The sequence below is a fragment of the Mobula hypostoma genome, chromosome 16 (assembly GCF_963921235.1).
Source record: "Mobula hypostoma chromosome 16, sMobHyp1.1, whole genome shotgun sequence".
NCBI lineage: Eukaryota > Metazoa > Chordata > Chondrichthyes > Myliobatiformes > Myliobatidae > Mobula > Mobula hypostoma.
Genome location: NC_086112.1, coordinates 62,189,528 through 62,200,985, shown reverse-complemented (window position 1 = coordinate 62,200,985; position 11,458 = coordinate 62,189,528). Strand labels below are relative to the sequence as shown.

Below are 11,458 nucleotides of genomic sequence, written 5' to 3'. Positions count from 1 at the left end.
TTCAACTCCAAAAATGTGCCTTTTGATCATGCTTAGTCCTGACCACGTCAGTGCCACCCAATATTCTGATGATGGGTCCATGACTCCAATGGCTGTAGGCCCACTGTGTTAGTCAGTTTCAGTGCTGTTATACATGCATTATAATAGGATATAAAAATAAACCAAAAATCGAAGTAAATTTATCATCAAAGTGCATATATGTCACCATATACTATCTTGATATTCATTTTCTTGCAGGCATTTACAGGAATAGAGAAATACAATAGAATTAGTGAAAAACTAATAATAAACTAAGACTGATAAACAACCAAAGAGCAGAAGAGAACAAATTTTGCAAATAAAGAACATCATAATACTGCGAACATGAGTGTAGAGTCTCTGAAAGGAAGTCTGCAGGTTAAGGAATCAGTTCTGACTGAGGTGAGTGAAATTATCCACATTGGTTCAGGAGTCCGATGGGTGTGGTGTAGTAACTGTTCCTGAACCAAGTTTTCTGCACCTTCGTCACAATGGTAGTAGTGAGAAGTGAGCGTGACCTGGATGGTGCCAGAACTTGATGCTGGCTGCTGCTTTCCTGTGGCAGTACTCCTTGTAAATGTGCCCAATGGTGGGAAAGGCTTTGCCTGTGCTGGATTGGGCTGCATCCACCAACTTCTGGAGGCTTTTCCATTCCTGGGCATTGCTGTTTCCATCCCAGTCTGCGATCCGTTGAGGTAGGATGCTCTCGACTGTGTATCTATAGGAGATTGTCAAAGATTTTGGTAACATGCTGAATCAACGTAAAAATCTAAGAAAGCAGAGGAGCTGCCATTTTGGCATTTAAATGATGGCTCCAGGATAGATCCTCTGACATATTAATGCCAAAGAATTTAAAGTTACTGGCACTCTCCGCCTCCGATCCCCTAATGAGGACTGCCTCATGGACCTCCAGCTTCCTGCACCCATAGTCGATAATCAGCTCTTTGGTTTTGCTGATGTTGAGTGAGAGGTTGTTGGTTTGGCACCGTTCGATCAGGTTTCCATCTCCCTTTTACATGCAGATTCGTCACCACCTTTGGTTCGGCCAACAACAGTGGTGTCATCAGCAGACTTGAATATGGCGTTGGAGCTGTACTTGGGCACGCAGTTAAGGTATAAAGTGAGTAGAGCAGGAGGTTAAGCAAGCAGCCCTGTGATTCACCTGTGCTGACATTGATTGTGGCCAATCCAATCTGATCGGGGTCTGCAAGTTACTTGTGCATTGTAAATATTATTCACTATGTATCTGAGCAACACTGAGTATTACCTTGGACTTCCTACATATGAGTATGTGCTGTTTCATTGTTTTGGAATAAATTCAACATTTCACAATAGTGAGATAATATCTGACTTTAGGATTGAAAGGAAGATGAACATGTTTGGGCCCAGGATTGAAAGGAAGATGGACATGTCTGGGCCCAGGATGTAGCGACATCCTGATTAAGCACTAATAATCATAACCACCTTCCACTGTGTAAGGTATAACTCCAGCCACTGGATTGTTTTTCTCCCGTTATCTTTCAGTTTTACCAGAGTTCTCCAATGCTGTCATAATGTAAAGGGCAGCCAGTCTCACCTAGCTTTTGGAATTAATTTCTTTGCGCCATCTTCAGACTAAATCTACAATGAAGTCTGAAGCAAGTGCTCTGGGCAAAACCAAAACTGCTGAGGGTACTCTTGGAGCTGTTAACAGCAACTTCAATTTCTTTGCTGATAATTGAGAGCAGACTGGTTGAAATAATAATTAGCTGGATTGGATTTGTTATTTTATTGTGGTCAGCTTTCAGCATTGTCAACTTTGAACCGTTTAATATTTTCACTGGTATAAACTGGCCAGTCTAATTGACAATTATTTCAAATGTGAATGTTTTTAAATCTGCCTACTGGTACTGGGACTTATGAAAATAAGGCCAATTTGTAGATCCTGCCAAACATCACGTTCTTTCAGATTAAGGCTGGGTAGTCTGATCAATATGATTTCAGCCTTGAACGAACATAAAAGGATAAGTTGTTTTGGATGTAATTCTCAAAGCTTTTGAACTCTGTGAAATAGCTTCTATGGGATTGCTCTTTGACAATGTTCAATATTGAGAAATGATTCATGTTAATCAACACAACAGAATCAATTACATTTGATGAATGTCATGAAGAATTAAAAATATTTCCCCATGTAGAACAGACAGCTTCTACTAGAGTACAGCTTAGGGATAATGTGGGGGATCTTTATTGATAATTAAATCACTTAACATTTGACCTGGTATTGTTTGTTGAAATGAAGTCATATTTTTTAATGGCACTTACGCCTGTAACCGCTGTTTTTTCTCGTTAGAAGATAGGTAAATGAGTGTAGGTACCGATTTGCCTATCTGACCAGCCTTTTGCCAAATCAGGGGGCGGGGGGGGGGGTGGTCTCTGCTGCAAAACAGAGCGAGCATCAAATTCAGTAGCCCAACATAGACACCTGAACCTTCTATCATCTTTTCCCCTGATGATAGGTGTCAACCTGAATTAGTGCTCCTGGACTGCAGAAATACTGGAGATACATCCAGGTTCTGTGAAACCCCCCATAAGTAAATGCAAGTGCAGAGAATGATTAAAAAGGCAAGACCCTTAACAGTGTTGATAAGCAGAGAGATTCTGAGGTCCAGGTCCATACCTCCCTGAAAGTGGCTGCACAGTTTGATAGGGTGGTTAAGCAGGCCTGTGGCATGCTTGCCTTTGTTAGTTGAGGCATTGAGTTCAAAAGCATGGAAGCTTCATAAAACTCTAGTTAGGCTGCATCTGGAGTATTGCATTAAGCTCTGGCTGCCCCATTATAGGAAGGATGTCAAGGTTTTGGAGAGGGTGAGGGAAAGATTTACCAGGATGCTGTCTGGATGAGAGGGCATGGGCTATCACAAAAAGTTGGACAAACTTGGGTTGCTTTCTTTCCCTGGATTGGCAGAAGCTGAGGGTAGACGCTTATCAGATCATGAGAGGTGTAGAGAGAGTAGAGAGATTGTACCTGCTTCCCAGACTTGAAATGTCTAATACCAGGGAGCACGCATTGAAGGTGAGAGGGGGTAGGTTCAAAGGAGATGTGAGAGGCAAACTTTTTACATGGAGAGTGGTGGGTGTCTGGACTGTGCTGGCTGGGGTGGTGGTAGAAGCAAATGCATTACAGACTATGAATGTGAGGGAAATTGAAGAATATGGACGTCGTCTGGGCAGAAGGGACTAGTTTAGTTGGCTGTTTGATTACTGATTAATTTGTTTGACACAACGTTGTGGGTGAATGGCCTGTTTCTGTGCTGTATGGTTCTATGCTCCATGTTCTATATTCTAAATACCGACAGAATAATGCAAAACGTTTACAATTTGGACCATGGATGCATATTTCCATGAAGGGCCCACTGTTAATTCAGTAATGATCCCTCCCTCCTCGGCCATACTCTCTTCTCTACCATTCCATCAAGTAGAAGATACAAAAGGTGAAAAGACACACCATCAGTCTCAAGGACAGTTTCTAACCCACTGTTATAATTCTTTTGAGGAGATTACTTGTACAATAAAAATGAACTCAAGCTCTCACTCTACCTCATTGTGATCCTTGTACATTGCTCTAGCTTGACAACCCAATCTAAGTTCTCTTGATATCCTGATGTCCGTCTTCTGGAACGTCACCAGCCTTCTGTCTTCTGCCGTCCTCCTTCTTATCTTCCCCAATTCTCCATTTTCTACAGTCCTCCCTTCCAATTCCCCCAGTTCTTTCTTCCATCTTTCCCAGTCCTCCTCTACATCTTCCCCAAACCTCACCACCCCCCCCATCATCTTTGTTTGCCCTATTTCCAATCTTCTCCTGCTGACCTACTCTCCAGACTCACCTGGCCTTCTGAATCTTCATTTTTCTCCACCAGTTTGGTGTTGCCTACGGTGAAACGCAGGATGGGTCAAACCACAAGATGGGTAAGGCCTGCATCTTCTGGAAAGAACTTGTCTTGGGCTATGTTGCAAGAAACAACAATCAGGAATCAGGTTTGTTGTCACTGGCATGTGACGTGAAGTTTGTTAACTTAGCAGCAGCGGTTCAATGCAATACATAATATAGAAGAGAAAAAAAAATAATAATAATAGTAAATTATTTAACAAATCAATTACAGTATATCTATATTGAATAGATTAAAAACATGCCAGAAATGGAAATACTGTAAATACCCTTTGTTCAAGGTGTCAGATGTGGGAATCCTGGGAGACCTCCAGCCTCCCTGATGTCCACATCTGCGCCAGGTGCACCGAGATGCAGCTCCTCAGAGACTGTGTTAGGGATCTGGAGCTGCAGCTTGATGACCTACTGCTTATCAGGAAAAGTGAAGAGGTGATAGACAGGAGCTACAGGAAGGTAGTCATCCCTAGGCTACAGGGGTCAGAAAACTGGGTGACTGTCAGGAGAGGGAAGGAAAATGCCCGAATAGTGGAGAGCACTCCTGTGGCTGTCCCCCTCAGCAACAAATATCTTGTTCTGGATGCTGTTGAGGGGGATGACCTGACAAGGGACGCCCACGGTGACCGGGTCTCTAGCACTGAGCCTGGCGCTGTTGTGCAGGAGGGAAGGAGGGAGAAGAGGAATGCGATAGTCACAGGGCATTCCATAGTCAGGGGAACAGACAGGAGATTCTGTGAGCCTGATAGAGATACCCACGGGGTGTGTTGCCTCCCAGGTGCCAGGGTACGGGGGTGTCTTGGATCCGGTTCAGAATATTCTGAAGGGAGAGGGCAAGCAGCCAGTTATCTTGGTACATGTTGGTACCAATGACATAGATAGGAGAAGGGAGAAGGTCCTGAAGAGAGATTTCCGGGAGTTAAGAAGGAAGCTGAGAAGCAGGACCTTGAGGGTAGTAATCTCGGGTTTGCTACCTGTACCACGTGCTAGCGAGGGCAAGAATAGTAGGATCAGGCAGATGAATGCGTGGCTGAGAGACTGGTGCAGGGGGCAGGGCTTCAGATTCTTGGATCATTGGGACCTCTTCTGGGGGAAGTGTGACCTGTTCAAAATGGACAGGTTACACCTGAACCCAAAGGGGACCAATATCCTGGTGGGAAGGTTTAATAGAGCTGTTAGGGAGGGTTTAAACTAATTTGGCAGGGGGATGGGAACCGGAATGACAGAGCGGAGGAAGGGGAAAACAGAAATAAATCTAAGATAGTGAGCAGTAAAGATGTCAACCAAGGCAGGCAGGTGATGGGGCAAATTTGTAGCCATTGGGATGAGTTGAAGTGCACTAAAGTTGCAGTGAAATCAAAGCGAAAAGTACCAAATACCGGTCTTAAGGTGTTATACTTAAATGCACGCAGCTTAAGGGATAAGGTGGACGATCTTGTCGTACAGCTACAGATTGGCAGGTATGATATTGTGGCCATCACTGAGACGTGGCTAAAGGATGCATGTCTCTGGGAGCTGAACGTCCAAGGATACACGGTGTATCGGAAGGATAGGAAGGTAGGCAGAGGGGGTGGCGTGGCTTTATTGGTAAGAAATGATATTAAATCATTAGAAAGAGGTGATATAGGATCGGAAGGTGCAGCATCTTTATGAGTTGAGCTAAGAAGTCGCGGGGTAAAAGTGATGTGGACTACAAATTACAACAGGAAATAGAAAAGGCTTGTCAGAAGGGCAGTGTTATGATAATTGTGGGGGATTTTAACATGCGAGTAGATTGGGAAAATCAGGTCGGCACTGGATCTCAAGAGAGAGAATTTGTAGAATGTCTGCGAGATGGTTTTTTAGAGCAGCTTGTTGTTGAGCCCACTAGGGGATGGGCTGTACTGGATTGGGTATTGTGTAATGAACCAGAGGTGATTAGACAGATTGAGGTGAAGGAACCCTTAGGAGGCAGTGATCATAACATGATTGAGTTCACTGTGGAATTTGAAAAAGAGAAGCCGAAATCTGATGTGTCGATATTTCAGTGGAGTAAAGGAAATTATAGTGGCATGAGAGAGGAACTGGTCAAAGTTGACTGGAAAGGGACACTGGGGGGAAGGACAGCAGAGCAGCAGTAGCTGGAGTTTATGCGAGAAGTGAGGAAGGTGCAAGACAGGTATATTCCAAAAAGAAGAAATTTTCAAATGGAAGAAGGATACAACTGTGGCTGACAAGAGAAGTCAAAGCCGAAGTTAAAGCAAAGGAGAGGGCATACAAGGAAGCAAAAATTAGTGGGAAGACAGAGGATTGGGAGGTTTTTAAAAGGTTACAAAAGGAAACTAAGAAGGTCATTAAGAGGGAAAAGATGAACTATGAAAGGAAGCTAGCAAATAATATCAAAGAGGATACTAAAAGCTTTTTCAAGTATATAAAGAGTAAAAGACAGGTGAGAGTAGATATAGGACCGATAGAAAATGATGCTGGAGAAATTGTAATGGGAGATAAGGAGATGGCGGAGGAACTGAACGAGTATTTTGCATCAGTCTTCACTGAGGAAGACATCAGCAATACACCGGACACTCAAGGGTGGCAGGGAAGAGAAGTGTGCATAGTCACAATTACGACAGAGAAAAGTACTCAGGAAGCTGAATAGTCTAAAGGTAGATAAATCTCCTGGACCAGATGGAATGCACCCTTGTGTTCTGAAGGAAGTAGCTGTGGAGAATGCAGAGGCATTAGCGATGATCTTTCAAAAGTCAATAGATTCTGGCATGGTTCCGGAGGACTGGAAGATTGCAAATGTCACTCCGCTATTTAAGAAGCGGGCAAGGAAGCAAAAAGGAAATTATAGACCTGTTAGCTTGACATCGGTGGTTGGGAAGTTGTTGGACTCGATTGTCAAGGATAAAGTTACGGAGTACCTGCAGGCATATGACAAGACAGGCAGAACTCAACATGGTTTCTTTAAAGGAAAATCCTATCTTATTACAATTTTTTGAGGAAATTACAAGTAGGCTAGATAAGGGAGATGCAGTGGATGTTGTATATTTGGATTTTCAGAAGGCCTTTGACAAGGTGCCACACATGAGGCTACTTAACAAGATAAGAGCCCATGGAATTATGGGAAAGTTACATACGTGGATAGAGCGTTGGCTGATTGGCAGGAAACAGAGAGTGGGAATAAAGGGATCCTATTCTGGTTGGCTGTCGGTTACCAGTGGTGTTCCACAGGGGTTTGTGTTGGGGCTGCTTCTTTTTACATTGTACATCAATGATTTGGAATATGGAATAGATGGCTTTGTGGCTAAATTTGCTGATGATACGAAAATAGGTGGAGGGGTCAGTAGTGCTGAGGAAACAGAGAGCCTACAGAGAGACTTGGATAGATTGGAAGAATAGGCAAAGAAGTGGCAAATGAAATACAATGTTGGAAAGTGTATGGGTATGCACTTTGGCAGAAGAAATAAATGGGCAGACTATTATTTAAATTCAAAGTTCTGAGATGCAATGGGACTTGGGAGTCCTCATGCAGAATACCCTTAAGGTTAACCTCCAGGTTGAGTCGGTGGTAAAGAAGGTGAATGGAATGTTGGCATTCATTTCTAGAGGAATAGAGTATAGGAGCAGGGATGTGATGTTGAGGCTCTATAAAGCGCTGGTGAGACCTCACTTGGAATACTGTAGGCAGTTCGGTCCCCTTATTTATGAAAGGATGTGCTGATGTTGGAGAGGGTACAAAGAAGATTCACTAGAATGGTGTCGGGAATGAGAGGGTTAACATATGAGGAACGTTTGTCTGCTCTTGGACTGTATTCCTTGGAGTTTCGAAGAATGAGGGGGGACCTCATAGAAATATTTCGAATGTTGAAAGGCATGGACAGAGGTGATGTGGCAAAGTTGTTTCCCATGATGGGGGAGTCTAGTAAGAGAGGGCATGACTTAAGGATTGAAGGGCGCCCATTCAGAACAGAGATGTGAAGAAATTTTTTTAGCCAGAGGGTGGTGAATCTATGGAATTTGTTGCCATGGGCAGGAGTGGAGGCCAAGTCATTGGGTGTATTTAAGACAGAGATTGATAGGTATCTGAGTAGCCAGGGCATCAAAGATTATGGTGAGAAGGCGGGGCAGTGGGACTAAATGGGAGAATGGATCAGCTCATGATAAAATGGCAGAGCAGACTCAAGGGGCCGAATGGCCGACTTCTGCTCCTTTGTCTTATGGTCTTATATTAAAAAAACTGAGGTAGTGTCCAAGGGTTCAATGTCCTTTTAGGAATCAGATGGCAGAGGGGAAGAAGCTGTTCCTGAATCGCTGAGTGTGTGCCTTCACACTTCTGTACCTCCTATCTGATGGTAACAGTGAGAAAAGGGCATGCCCTGGGTGCTGGAGGTCCTTAATAATGGACGCTGCCTTTCTGATGCACTGCTCCTTGAAGATGTCCTGGGTACTTTGAAGGATAGTACACAAGATGAAGCTAACTAGATTTACAGCCCCCTGCAGCTTCTTTTGGTCCAATGCAGTAGTCAGAGCCCAAGTAAAAGCAAAGCAAAAGAGAGGGCATACAAGGAAGCCAAAGCTAGTGGGAAGATAGAGGATTGGGAAGCTTTTAAAAACTTGCAGAAGGAAACTAAGAAGATCATTAGGAAGGAAAAGATGAATTATGAAAGGAAACTGTTGACTAATATTGAAGAAGATACTAAAAGCATTTTTAATTATATAAAGGGTAAAAGAGAGTTGAAGATAGATATAGGACCAATAGAGAATGATGCTGGAGATACTGTAATGAGAGACTGGATGACTGGAAAATTGCAAATGTTACTCTGCTGTTTAAGAAGGGTGGAAGGCAGCAGAAAGGAAACTATAGACCTGTTAGCCTGACATCAGTGGTTGAGAAGTTGTTGGAATCGATTGTTAGGGATGAGGTTATGGAGTATCTGGAGGCAAATGACAAGATAGGCCAAAGCCAGCATGGTTTCCTGAAAGGAAAATCCTGCCTGATTAACCTACTGCAATTTTTGGAGGAAATTACAAGCAGGGTAGACAAAGGAGGTGCAGTAGATGTGGTGTACTTGGATTTTCAGAAGGCCTTTGACAAGGTGCTGCACATGAGGCTGCTTAGCAAGATAGCAGCCCATGGAATTACAGGGGAGTTACTAGCATGGGTGGAACATTGACTGATCAGCAGAAAACAGAGAATGGGAATAAAGGGATCCTATTCTGGCTGGCTGCCGGTTACCAGTGGAGTTCCACAGGGGTGGGTGTTGGGACCGCTGCTTTTTATGTTGTATGTCAATGATCTGGACTATGGAATTAATGGATTTGTGGCTAAATGATACAAAGGTAGATGGAGGAGCGGGTAGTGTTGAGGAAACAGAGAGCCTGCAGAGAGACTTAGATAGTTTATGGGAATGGGCAAGGAAGTGGCAAATGAAACACAATGTTGGAAAGTGTATGGTCATGCACTTTGGTGTAAGAAATAAACCGGCAGACTGTTATTTAGATGGGGAGAGAATTCAAAATGCAAAGATACAAGGGGACTTGGGAGTCCTTGCGCAGGATACCCTAAAGGGTAACCTGCAGGGTGAGTCGGTGGTGAAGAAGGCAAATACAATGTTGACATTCATTTCTAGAGGTATAGAATATAACAGCAGGGATATGATGTTGAGGATCTATAAGGCACTCGTGAGACCACACTTGGAGTATTGTGTGCAGTTTTGGGCTCCTTATTTTCGAAAGGTTATACTGACATTGGAGAGGGTTCAGAGAAGATTAATGAGCATGATTCCAGGATCGAAAGGGTTACCGTATGAGGAATGTCTGGCAGCTCTTGGGCTGTATTTCCTAGCGTTCAGGAGAATGAGGGAGGATCTCATAGAAACATTTCAAATGTGAAAAGGCCTGAACAGATTAGAAATAGCAAAGTTATTTCCCATGGTAGGGAAGTCTTGGACAAGAGGGCACAACTTCAGGATTGAAGGACGTCCATTTGGAACAGAGATGCAGAGAAATTGCTTTAGTCAGAGGGTGGTAAATCAGTGGAATTTGTTGCCATGAGTGGCTGTGGAGGCCAAGTCATTGTGTGCATTTAAAGCAAAGAGAGATAGGTTCTTGATTAGCCAGGGCATCAAAGGGTGTAGTGAGAAGGCAGGGGAGTGGGGATGACTGGAGGAATTGGATCAGCCCATGATTGAATGGCAGAGCAGACTTGATGGGCCAAATGGCCTACTTCTACTCTTATATCTTATGGTTTTACCCTTCCTGAAGTCGACAATCAACTCTTTCGTCTAACAGACATTGAGTGCCAGCTTCCTAATGATGTGACCAATGGGACTGCTGATCAAGACAAGCCTTGCCCTAAAACACCAGCCATTTCCCCACAATCAGATCCTCCAACTTGAAAGGCATCAAGACAAAAATGTAGTATGCTTTGAAAGCACTCACCTGCTTGCTGAGGATACTGAGCCCCAGATCTCTGTTTTGGCAGCGCTTGCCAAGAGCTGTGCATTTCTTGGAAGAATGCTAAAGTTGCAGAAGACACAGTGGTTAAAAACTGATTTTAATGGACCTGTGGTGAAATTTTCCTTGCGGTGCCATAATATAGTGATTAAAATTGAAAAGGTGAAACTACGAAGGAAGTGACTTAACCAATGTACAGTACTATATATAGTGCACAAAGGAAATTAAACACCCACGTGTCTCTGTGAAATTAAATATTGTGTAAATCAGGAACACATAAACTGATTTATACACATTTCTAGAACAAAAGCGTATTGAAACTGCAAATATCAAATCCAATAAGCTCATGTATTTTGACTTAAATTCATTTAACTTTGCAATTACTGGATTAGCAATCAAATAACTAGAGACCTTTCTTTTAAGTCACTTGTACATTTTCAGGGCTGCTCTATGACGTCAGCTGCAGATTACCTCCACCTACTGAGCTTATTTGTTTGCTGAGTCTGCCAATGAGAATTTGGTATTGAGAGAGTTACTATGTCACAAGGTATCCAGGCAGCAACAGTTTAAGCAGCTTGAAACAATGCAGCTATGTTTGAGAACTGCATAAAGAGCAACATTTTAGTGAGAACGGGAATGAAGATCTTGCTACCTTTCCAGTTCAAATGTTACCTTTTGGGATGACTAAACCCGACAGATTAACATGCAAAGGTTGTATTAAAATTACCATATAACCATATAACAATTACAGCACGGAAACAGGCTATCTCGGCCCTTCTAGTCCGTGCCAAAATATTACACATATTACTTAACTTTAATTCCATAAATAGATGTTTACAGCAGCCTTGCAGTCACAACACGCGGGTCTCTGATGTTTATTCAATTTTCAAGGTCGATCTATCTGTTGGTACAGTTGTTCATATGAACAAGATATCTTTGTGTATGCACAGTTGCTGTTTTTAATCCTTTAATTTGCATTTAAAAGAATGTGGGAGTTGAGAGAAAAACTGGGGTCAGTGCAAATGGGGTGGATTTTAAGCAGAAAAGGCATTTGGGTTTGGACATTTTATTAAAACTGACAGC

The 11,458-nt window shown here is 43.0% G+C and overlaps 1 long non-coding RNA gene across 1 annotated transcript; it reads right to left on the bottom strand.

Moving 5' to 3' along the window:
• Positions 1 to 239: 239 nt before the first annotated feature.
• LOC134357594 (uncharacterized) lies at positions 240 to 10,505 on the bottom strand. The gene is made up of 3 exons (XR_010020667.1): positions 10,361 to 10,505; positions 3,882 to 4,000; positions 240 to 736 (listed from the first exon to the last, which is right to left on the bottom strand). It is a non-coding gene; the product is annotated as an uncharacterized LOC134357594 (long non-coding RNA).
• Between the last annotated feature and the right edge of the window lie 953 nt (positions 10,506 to 11,458).